Source organism: Macaca mulatta, chromosome 2, assembly GCF_049350105.2.
Source record: "Macaca mulatta isolate MMU2019108-1 chromosome 2, T2T-MMU8v2.0, whole genome shotgun sequence".
Lineage (NCBI taxonomy): Eukaryota > Metazoa > Chordata > Mammalia > Primates > Cercopithecidae > Macaca > Macaca mulatta.
Genome location: NC_133407.1, coordinates 140542178 through 140554706, shown reverse-complemented (window position 1 = coordinate 140554706; position 12529 = coordinate 140542178).

The window sequence follows — 12529 nt, the reverse complement described above, 5'->3', positions numbered from 1 at the left end:
CACTTTGGGAGGCTGAGGTGGGTGGATCACCTGAGTTCAGGAGTTTGAGACCAGCTTAGCCAACATGGTGAAACCCAGTCTCTACTAAAATTAGAAAAATTAGCTGGATGTTGAAGCATGTGCCTGTAATCTCAGCTACTGGGGAGGCTGAGGTAGGAGAATCGCTTGAACCTAGGAAGTAGAGGTTGCAGTGAGCTGAGATCACACCACTGTGCTCCAGCCTGGGAGACAGCAAAACTCCATCTCAAAAAAAAAATATATATATATTTATATATATATAAAATCATTGTTAGTTTAAGCATTGGTTAGCTGCAGTCAATAGTTCTGATATATCCTCTTAGAATCTTTCTCCAATGAAATAAATAAATACAAACCTTATTCTATTTTACTCTCTCTTTTCTTTCTTGCCAACCATATTTTTACCACATCTTCTTTGTCATCCCTTCGGAATGCTCTTCACATCAAATAAATAAATCTAAATCAATAAATGTATTTATCAAAGCTGGAAGGAAATGCCTCAAAATCTTGGCAAGAGTTATATTTGTGCATGGGAAATATTGGTGCTTTTTCTTCCTATGCATTCTGTATTTTCCAAGCTTTTTTATACGTTTTTTTAAAAGTTGCATATGTTACTTTTTAAAATCAGAAGAAAATAATGTTATGTAAAAAAACTCAGGCAATGTTTATGTTATAAGAATAAGGAGACAATAACCATATATGGATGTTTGCTTAAATATGCATTTATTATTAGAGTGTTTCTTATCATGTTAAGAATTTATATTCAGTTAAGTATTCCATATTTTCCCACTCAATTTTGATGTGATTTTAGATGAGTATCCAGTTACCATGACAATAAATGACATAGGAATGCATAGATTAAATTGGAACAGAATCAAATACAAGATAAATTCAGAATCTATGCAACACCTTCATTACAGACAGGAACTTTTTCTATTCCTCCCATTCTCATAAATGGAAGCCAATCCAAACAGTCTGTCCTAAAAATAAGAAAGAAAAAGGAAAGGAAGAAGGAAAATGTGAACCTGAAATACACGTTTCTGTTGGTTGGGATCCAACAAAGTCACTGCAAAGAGTTATGGTGGGATTTGATATAGATCTCTTCATCATAGTTTTTCTTTTTAATAAGATAATTTTAATAATAAAATTCTGATTAAATAGTACCAGAATTCTGTGGCTGAGTGAGTTTTCCAGATTCTTGTAGGAGGAGTTAAAACCTTGTATCTCTATAGAGATAAGTAGAATGTGGAGTTCTATTTATTCATCAAAAATTTATTTGTATGATATTATTGATAGTTTCTCTACCTAAAATGATTAGTAAACCTTTGAGATAAGATGGTTCAAACCCCTGTAGAACTGGTTTTATTTCATCTATAGAAGTTATAATTCTTAGTTTAAAAGACTCCCAAGAGGGAAAAAAAATACAGTTTTGTGTGAAAATGAAACAATGTTTCTCATTTTTTATTATCTCAGCACTAAGCATTTTTTGGTTACCCATGTAGATAGCAAATGATTTGGCAAAGTGCTAAAATTATGAGTTTCCATAAGTAATTCACCAAAAACTGTCTATTTTAATTGACTATAATTTGTTATAACAACACACTTTTATCAAAAGCTATTGAAAAATACTTTGAAGTGATTTAAGGCTCAATGTTTGACTAAACTATAGGTCTTTTTTTTCTCTCAAGAAAAGACTACAAGATACTGTTAAAAGTTCATATTCCCAGGGTGGTTTCCCCTGCCCATAGCAAATAGTATTTCCAGAGAATAGTTGAAATCTCCAGTGGTTTGACTGGTTGATCTTCTAGTCATCTTGTAGCCGCAAGTCATGGAAATATTGGCAAACATTGTTCAGTACAAAAAAAAGTAATAATCTTTATGAGAATGTCTATACATGACTAAACCTATAAGGTCTTAAGCACAAAGTGACTGTGGGCACAGGTCTCCAGGGTTAATAGCTGGGAATCAAATGCAATAGGAAGTCCAGCAGGAAGGGGCTGATAAGAAAAATTCTTTGTTCCTTTGGATATAGCAATACTTAAGATAAAACTAGAATATATTTTAGAGTGTGTCCAAGTCTAACTTGAGAATAAAACACACAGTGAATATTGAAAAGAACAGCAGGAAGGCATTTAAATTTTTTTCTCACTAAGCTAAATATTTTTAGTTCAAAAATGAATTATTTTCTAGTCATATTAAGGACTCTTAGTTTTGAACTGCCATTCACATAGAAGACCAATTGTTAGATGACTCCTAAAATAGTTCACATGGAGCACCCAATATAACAAATATCTTTATAAATATCTGTAGTACTGGCTGGGCAATGTGGCTCATACCTGTAATCCCAGCATTTTGGGAGGCCGAGGCAGGCGGATCGCGAGGTCAGGAGTTGAGACCAGCCTAGCCAGCATAGTGAAACCCCCGTGTCTACTAAAAATACAAAAATTAGTTGAGCATGGTGGCACATGCCTGTAGTCCCAGCTACTTGGGAGGATGAGGCAGGACAATTGCTTGAACCTGGGAGGCGGAGGTTGTGGTGAGCCGAGATCAGGCCACTGCACTCCAACCTGGGCAACAGAAGGAGACTCTGTCTCAAAAACAAAAACAAAACACAAAACCAAAAAAAGGTAGTATTAAGTAAAATTATTAGAATTAGTTGCTATGTGAAATAAACTATATGAATGCACAGATGAATGTATCATGTTATCTTTATTTTAGTCATTTGAATAATAAAATACATGCTGTCCTGTATCCCTGATGCATACATTCTTAACAGTGGGTGGCCTTTTTATGTTGTTTATTTAAACATATGCAATTGTGTATGTACTGTTTATTTTTACAAACACTATTGTTCTTTACAGAACTGGAAATAAATGAAGACCAACCAAATCAGAACAAGGAAATACTATTTATTCAGAACTTGTCATGGCAAGGGTGTGAGCCACAATCTTTTATGTTTTGGCAGACTCCAAGCCAGGCAGAGGAGTGGGCAAGCTTTATAATGGAAGAAGAATAAAAGGAGGGTTTCAAATGTGTCTTTATTGGAGGCTGTTGGCATGCGCAGACTGTAGGCAAACTAATGAGAAGCAGGGTATCCTATATGATTGATTAGGGCTGCATATTTGGCTTTCTCTGGGTAGTCCTAGTTTGGAAGTGAGGAAAACAATGAGGATAATTGTTAATTATTAGTCAATTCCTGGCTGTTTTGAGCCTATTGTTACAGCGGTTATTGTTGACTTTCTGGACTAGTAACTACTAACTAGAAACTTCTTTAAGTGTGACAGAGCTAGCAGCCTCGTGGCCTATAGCTAAATAATGAGTTGGTTTCCTGGGCTGGCTGCTACAGGTTGTGGAGCAGAGTTGTAACTCAACTTACTCAATAATTTGATATTTTTACCGAACAATGAATTTTTTTCAGACCTAGAAGACAATGGACATGTTTTCCTCATTCTTTATAATAGTTGCATAATATTCCATAGTAAAAATAGACGAAAATACATTTAACCATTTTAAAGAACATCCAGATGGCTCCTAATACTTTGCTATTTTAAATAATATTGCAGTAAATGTCCTTAACTAAACATCTTACTTAATGGTATTATTAACAATATTGGTCAAATTCCCAGAAGTGGATTTGCTGAGTCAAAATTTATAATTATTTGAAATTTTTGCACATACTGCACTGCATCAGTTTAAGTGCTTTAAATAAATTCCCTAGAGAAGCCATCACTGTTAAAAGCTGAGACCCCTGTTGCTCTGGTTATTGAGCTCTTGCAGTCAATAGAGGTTAGATGATAGATGATCATTTCAAGGTGGCAAAACAACCACACCTGGCAGTTCCATAGTACGCGATCCCTAAAAGTCACACTCTTAAAAAAACATAAAAATAAAAAAGGCAGCTGGGCATGGTGGCTCACACCTGTAATCCCAGCACTTTGGGAGGCCGAGGCGGGTGGATCACGAGATCAGCTATTCAAGACCATCCTGGGCAACATAGTGAAACCCCGCCTCTACAAGAAATATAAAAAAGAAAAAAAACTTAGCTGGGCATGGTAGTGCGTGCCTGTAGTCCCAGCTACTCAGGAGGCTGAGGCAGGAGAATCGCTTGAACCCGGGAGGTGGAAGTTACAGTGAGCCGAGATCACACCACTCCACTCCAGCTTGGGTGACAGAGTAAGACTTTATCACAAAAAATGAAAAGTTAAAAAATTAAAAAAGCAAGAGAATTATGGCAATTATGAGCAATTATTGGTAAATAGAAACTATGAGCAATCATTGGGAAGTAGAAGCTGAAGAGGATAATTGCAGCACAAAAGATCAAGAAATATCGTTACTTTAGATGGGATATTTCTGCAATATACAAAAGTAGGAGGAGGTTTAGGAGCAATTAATTCCCTGGGTCATTGGAGCAATTTGATAGTTCAACCTCTGTCTGCTTCTTTGGACAGGCAGCAGAAATCTACGGACCTCGCCCCAGGATGGAACAGTGAACATGTGAGTTTACATTAGATACTCCGGGACATGCCTTGGTTATCTGGCAATGAATGTCGGAGAGCAATGAAGAGCATTACAGGAAACTAGTGTTCAGTCAGTGGGGCTAATTCTATATCCTCTCACTTCTCACTGGTAAATGGCAGAAGTTCAGGCCACAGTTGGAGCTGGTAAGTTGTGCAAAGAATAAAAGAGACAGTCTTTTTTGTCTTTGGAGCCACGGTATTTTATTCCATAACATGACTAGGTGGATAGAAAGAGGAACCAACTAGAACTATAAAAATTAAAAAAAAAAAAAGATGAGTTAAATTTATAGGCCAAAGTGCAAAACATATATGGCAGTAGAATTAATTAGCTGAAACGAAAGAGGGAGAAATAATAAAAGGGAAGAGAATTGGAGAATGGACCCAGAAGTTCCAAAAAATCATCTAAACAGAGTTTCAAAAGATTAGTCGTAATACAGAGCCACCAATATTTTAAGAGATAATAGAGAATATTCCTCCATAAAGAAATAAAGTTAGGAGATTAGAAAAACGAGCCCATTCAGTGTTAAGCAGGATTTAAAAAACCAAATTAAATCAAATGGAAAATAAAACAAAAATCCAAAGCAATTTATTCCATATATATGAAATTTCAGAACATTAAAGTTAGAATAAAAATTCTAACAATTTCCAGAGAAATTAAATTATAAAACCAGGATAAATAACTACAATTAACGCATAATTATCATCGCTGATATGTGTGCTGAGAGGCTGCCCCGCGGCGTCCTATCCAGAACAGTGCATTTGTAAGTCACTCTGAATAGGCTGTGGTCTGCATCTTTATCTCCTTGTTTCTCTGCTCTATTCCATATGGTTCCACGTCTCTGGTAACCTATCACTTTCAGTTCATTCTTAAGTTTCAGTTTACCTGCTCTTCTAACCTTTGACTCAGTGCCCTATTTTCTGTCTTTTCTCTTTCCAAACGAATCCTTCAGCAGAGATGTATTGTTTCCTAATAACACTTTTCTAGGTTAGCCTCATGGACTGTGCCTATGGCAACCCCTACAGGCATAGCAGGGCCTCCCTGAAAGTGACCTAGTCCCTGCTAGCAGTGTCCTAGTAGTCTGCTGTCAAGAAGTTTGTGTCCTGAAAACAAAGAGAGGAATTTAAAAATACTCGAAGTTAGATTTATACAGGCAGCTCGTATTTGAGACTTTAAAGATTGTTTACAGCTCTTTAAAATTTGCATTGTTTGAATGCATTTAAAAACTATGTATTTTGTACCTGAACACATTTTTTAAATTTACAAACGATATATTAGTATGATCTTCTAGCATAAATTAAATTATTAGCAATAAGGCAAAAAAAATCTATCTTTGGCTGCCATCTTTAATATTGGTTTCTTTTTCCATCCCTAGAGTTACTAACCATCTCAGTTTGGGATGTATTATTACAGACCTCTTTCTATGAAACTATCTACATATATCTATAAAGAAATATATAATTTTTATGTGTTTTAAAAATATAAATAGTATCTTAACTGTATATTTTGTCTTGCAATTTGTTTTATTTGCTCCAATACCTTTCCATATTAGTGTTTATAGGTCTTCATCATTTTTAAAACCTATTATATATTATCCTATAATCCAGATATATCAATATTTAGTCGCCATCCTATTCATGAACATCTAGGTTGTTTCAAAATGTTTGTTTTTATAAATAATTCTTCAGTGTACATCTGTGAACATTGTAAACACTTGTTATTCTAGGATAGAGGAGCAGTAGATATGTTGGGTCGCAGGACCTGCATGTTTGAAATTTTAATAGCTACTAATAAATTCCCCTCTGGGATAACTGTACTAATAGTGGAGGAGAGTCCTGTTTCCCCAGACCCACATGGACACTGGTATTATGAACCTTTTAAGTGTTTGCTAATTCATTGGATAAAAAATAAAATCCCATCATTTTAATCTCAATTAACTGTTTTATCACATTTTCTTCTGCATCATTGTACTTCTTCATGGGAATGAGCCTAAAATTACTATAGTATGTAGTCCTATATCTATCTATAAGAACCCTGAAACCTGAAAGCCATCATTTGTTTCTATATATTTGGAAGTAAATTAAATTTTGTTATGACATTTTTCATCAAAAATCTCTCGCTCATGTCTGAATAAGGGAATGTTCTTACCATAATAAACAACACTTGTAAGTCACCAAAAATCATTTAAATCATAGAGCAAAATTTAAGCAAAATGCAAATTCAGACATTGATATGTTCCTAAAGCAGTTGCCCACATTCAGGTTCTGTTTCATAAACAATTGCATTCTAGAAGCACATTTGCATTAAATTTGCATTACTGACATTTTATGATTTGTTTTCTGTTCATTTCTTCTGTTTCTCTTTCCTGTTTTTCATATATTTCCTTCTAGTGCATGTTTGAGCATGTTTAAGGCTTTGATCTTGATTTATTTGAGTGTATTGCTTTATATAGTTTTCTATAATTTCCTGAGTATAACAATAGACGAATATGAGTTATGACAATCTACTGGTATCATCCTTTAACACCTTCAAGTGGAGCATCAACTTCCCTTTAGGTCCCTTTAAATTCCAAACTTGAAAAAGAGAGTTGTTTCAAGTATTTTCTCTGCATACATTAAGTGACACAACAGATGTTATTTTAATTTTAATTTCTATCATCAAATATGATTTAGGAGACTCATCAAGAGAACAGTAGTCTATTATATTTACCCCTGATTTTACCACTCCATTATTCTTTCCTTTCTGAAGTTCTTTGCCTCCTTCTGCTGTCATTTCCTTCCTGTTTGGAGAGTTTCTTTTAGATACCCTTTAAAGGTATGTCTATTTGCAACAAATTCCTTAGTTTTCCTTCAACTGAAAATGCCTTTGTTTTTCATTTATTTCTGAAAGCTATTTTTTCCAGATATAGAATTTACGTATGGCAATTCTTTCAGCACATGAAAATGTTATGCTAATTCCTTCTAACCTCTATAGTTTCAGATGAGAGATCTGTTCATTTGATTTGTTCTGTTTCTGGTGGGTTTAAATATTTTTTTCTTTATTTTCAGAAGTTCAATTATAATGTGTTTTGGTGTGGATTCCTTTGTGTTTACCCTATTTGTGTTTGCCTGGGTTTTGACTGTGTAGTCTTATTTATTCCACAAATTTGGGAAGTTTCAGCCATTATTTCTTTGAATACCTTTTCAGCCCCAAATTCTTTGTCCTCTCTTTCTGAAACTCCAATAATATAAATATTAGCTCTTTGCTTATTGTGCCAGTTTTCTGAGGCACTGTTCATTTTGGGGATGGTAATTGTGGTGGGAAAGTGTGTGTTTCTATTTTCTCTTTCTTATTCAGATTGACTGAATTCCATTGTTCTGTCCTCAAATTCCTTGATTCTATCTTCTTTTAACTTCACTTTACTATTGAGCCTATCTAATAAGTTTTCTGTTTTGGTTAGTGTATTTTTTAGTTTTACATTCCTGTTTGGTTCTTTTTTATAATTCCTGGTTTTTGCTGATGTTTTATCTTTTTTTTTCATTTCTCTCGGGGGAAATTTTAATTACTAGTTGAAAATAATTTGTGATGAGTGCTTTAAAGTGTTCATCAGATTCTTTCAACATTTGATTCATCTCAGCATTGCCATCAGCTCATAGTCTTTTCTCATTCAGGCTTCACTTTTCTTGGTTGTTGATATAATGAGTGATTTTTTAATTGTATCTTGGATATTTTATATATTAAATTAGGGTATTTTGATCCTATTTAAATCTTTTATTTTAATAGGAAGTTTCTGTTTAGGTTCAGCGTGTAGGTTGTAACCTACTTTTCTGGGTTGTATCCCAATAAGAACTTAGTTTTCAAATTCCTTGCAGTACAAATCTGGTTTGCTTGGCTCTTCTGGCTCTGTCTGAATGCCCACTAAATATTTGCTGGTTTGCTTTGAAGATGGAGGGTTTTTCCATAGGCCATTGTGTGGAGGATGATTGGACACATCTCCCTTGACCTGTTCTCCAGGTACCTAGTGCCAGTGGGTGTCACATTCTGTCTCTGCTGGTGCCTCCAAGGAAGGAAAGCTAGGCTTATCCTTTCATAGTCCTTTTCCCAGAGAGAGCAAGCTTTGCCTGTTTCTTCCTTTCCTTTCCTCTTTCATTCTCTTTTCCTTTGTTTTCATTTCTTTTCTTTTCTTTTTCTATTTCTGTTGGCAGTTCCAGATTGCAGCCCTCTCTGGTACCCAGTCTAAGATACATGAGATATAAAGAAAAAAATCCAGGAAATTCACTGTGGTGTTATTCCTCAAGTCTTGAGGATCTTTTGTAGTTTAATGTATTCTTTCCACCATGTCAGAATCTTTTTATGATTGGCTGTTAAATTATTTTCAGAGTATTTAGATGCATTTAGAGGGGAGGAACAGAGAAAATTAAGTCTATGTCATTTTGTCCCTAGAACTAATGTTTACAATTTTCAATACACTTTCATGTCTATCATCTTAGTTTCCAACAAAGCCCTGTTGGAGGTTGCTTTTAAGAAGGTATAACTTGGGAAGAGGCATAAAAAGATGGCAGAATAAAAGACTCCACTGATTGTCCCCCCTGCAAGAAAACCAATTTAATAGCTACATACATAAAAGTATCTTCATAAGAACCAAAAATCAGGTGTGCACTCACAGTACATTGTTTTAACTTCATATTACTGAAAGAGGCACTGAAGAGGTAGGAAAAACAGTCTCGAATCACTGATGCCACCCGTCTCCCACCTCTCAGCAGTGATACTTGGTGCAGAGAGAGAATTTGAGTGCTTGGGGGAGAGAGAGGGAAGTAATTGTGAGACATTGCATTGCATTTATTGCTGCCCTGTTATAATAGAAAGCAAAACTGGAGTGAACTCAGCTGATACCTGCCCATGGAGGGGGTATTTAAGCCAGCCCTAGCCAGAGGGGAATCACCCATCCTAGAAGTTGGAACTTGAGGTCTTGCAAGTCTTACCACTGCAGGCTAAAGTGCTATGGGACTCTAAATAAGCTTAAAAGGCAGCGTGGGCCACAAGGACTGCCATTCCTAGGTAGTCTTAGTGCTGACCTGGGCTCAGACCCAGGGGACTTGGGGGGCATGTAATCTACTGAGATCCCCATCTACTAGCTGGGATGTCTAGGGGAGTGCTGGTGCCATGCCTCCCCTAGCCCTGGGCTGCACAGCTCATGGTACTAAAAGAGACCCTTTCCTTCTACTTGAGAACAGGAGAGGGAAGAGTGAGGAGGACTTTGTTCTGCATCTCAGATCCCAGCTCAGCCACAGCAGGATAGGGCACTGGTTAGAGTCATGTAGCTCCCTTTCAAGGCCCTGGCTCATGGACAATAGTTTTAGACATACCTGGAAGCAGAAGAGAAACTGCTGCCTTGAAGGGAAGGACTCAGTCCTGGCAGATTTGATCACTGGATAACTGAAGAGACCTTGGGCCCTGAATAACCAATAGTGATACCCAGGTAGTATGTTGTGGGCCTTGGGGGGACTCTGAAACTTGCTGTCTTCAGGTGATTCTCAGCATATTCCCAGCTGTGGTGACTATGGGGAGAGATTCCTTCTGCTTGAGAAAAGTGGAGGGAAATATAAAGGAGACTTTGTCTTGCCTCTTAGGTACCAGGTTGGCCACAGGGTGGTAGAGCACCAAGCAGGCTCTTGGGTCTCCGATTCCAGGCTTTGGCTCTTGAAAGGCATTTCTGGACCTGTCCTAGGCCAGAGTGGAGCCCACTTCTTTGAAGGGTGAGTCTCAGGCCAGCCAGCATTCACCACAAGCTGACTGAAGAGCCCCTGGCCCTTAAGGGAATATTGTTAGTAGCCTGACAGTACCCTGTGGGCCTGTGGTGGCAGTGGCCATGGGTTGAGGTTCCTCTGCCTTTGGAAAGGGGAAAGACTGCATTTTGTGGTTTGAGTGCTAGCTTAGCCCCGGTGGAACACCAGGTAGATTTCTAAAGTTTTTGAGTCTAGTCTTTGGCTCCTGGATGGATGGTACCTCTGGACCTGTCCAGGGCCTGGGGAAACTTGCCAACCCGAAGGGAAAGACAGAACTGGCTGGCTTTGTCACTGGCTGATTATAGAGCCCCAGGGCTTTGAGCAGACATAGGCAGTAGCCAGGGAGTGGTTACAGCAGGCCTTGGGTGAAACCCAGTGCTGTGCTGTCTTCAGGTCTGACTCAGTACAATACTAGTGGTGGTCACAGGCATGCTTGTGTCACTCTGTTCCCAGCTCCAGGCAGCTCAGAGAGAGACTCTGGGAGAAAGGAAGGAAAGAGAACAAGAGTCTCTGCTAGGTGGGTAATCCAGAGAATTCTCCCAGATCTTGTCCATGACCATCAAAGTGGTGCCTGTAGTCTATAAGAACCATGGCATTATTGGGTCTGGGGTGCCCCCTAATGCACATACAGCTTAGATCACAACATCCAAGTCCTTTAGAATATCTGGAAAGCCTTTCCAAGAAGGAAGGGTACAAACAAGCCTAGACTGTGAAGACTGCAATAAATACCTAAGTTGTCAATGCCTAGACACAGGTGACCATCCACAATATCAAGATCATCCAGTAAAACATGACCTCATCAAATGTACTAAATAAGGTACCAGAGACCAATCCTGGAGAAACAGAGATATGTGATCTTTCAGACAGAGAATTCAAAATAGCTTTCTTGAGAAAACTCAAAGAAATTCAAGATAACACAGGGAAGGAATTCTGAATTCTATCAGATAAATTTAACAAAGAGATTTATATAATTAAGAAGAATGAAGCAGAAATTCTGGAGCTGAAAGATGCAATTGATATACTGAAGAATGTACCAGAGTCTTTTAAGAGCAAAATTTGTCCAGCAGAAAAAAGATAGTGAGCTTGAAGACAGCTATTTGAAAATACATATCCAAAGAGACAAAAGTAAAAAGAATAAAAAATAATAAAGCACACCTACAGGGTCTAGAAAATAGCCTCAAAAAGGCAAATATACGTTATTGGTGTTAAAGAGGACACAGAGAAAGAGTTAAGGGTAGAAAGTTTATTCAAAGTGATAATAACAGAGAACTTCCAAAACCAAAAAATGTCCAAGAACAAGAAGGTTATAGAACACCAAGCAGATTTAACCCAACGAAGAGTACCTCAAGGCATTTAGTAATCAAACTCCCAAAGGGCAAGGATAAAGAAAAGATCCTAAATGCAGCAAGAGAAAAGAAATATCATACAATGAAACTCTAATATGTCTGGCTGCAAACTTTTTGGTGCAAACTTATAGGCCAGAAGCCAGTGGCATGATAAAGTGCTGAAAGAAAAAAAAATGTTTACCCTATAATAGTATATCTGGCAGAAATATTCTTCAAACATGAAGGAAAAATAAAGGCTTTCCCAAACAAAAAGCTGCAGGGTTTCATCAAAACCAAATCTGTCCTACAAGAAATGCTATGGGGATTACTACAGTCAGAAAAAAAAAGGAACATTCATGAGCAACAAGTAATCATCTGAAGGTCTTAAACTCACTGGTAGTAGTAAGCATACATAAGAACACAGAATATTGGAGCACTATAAGTGTGGTGTGTAAACTACTCTTCAGTAGAAAGACTAAATGATGAACCAATCAAAAGTGATAACTACAACAACTTTTCAAGACATGGTACAATATGATATAAATAGAAACAAAAATTTAAAAAGTTGGGGGATGAAGTTAAAGCATAGAGTATTTATTAGTTTTATTTTTGCTTGCTTGTTTTTAATGTAAATAATGTTAAGTTGTTATCGGCTTTAAACAATGCATTATAAGATAGTATTTGCAAGCCTTATGGTAACCTCAAATCAACAAACATACAATGGATGCCAACAAAATCAAAAGTAAGAAACTAAATCATATCACCAGAGAAAATTAGCTTCATTAGAAGAAAGATAGAAAGGAAAGAAGGAAGAAAGACAAGACCATAAAAACAAACAACAACAACAAAACCAGAAAACAGAAAACAACAAAATGGCAGGAATAAGTCCTTAATTAGCAATAATAA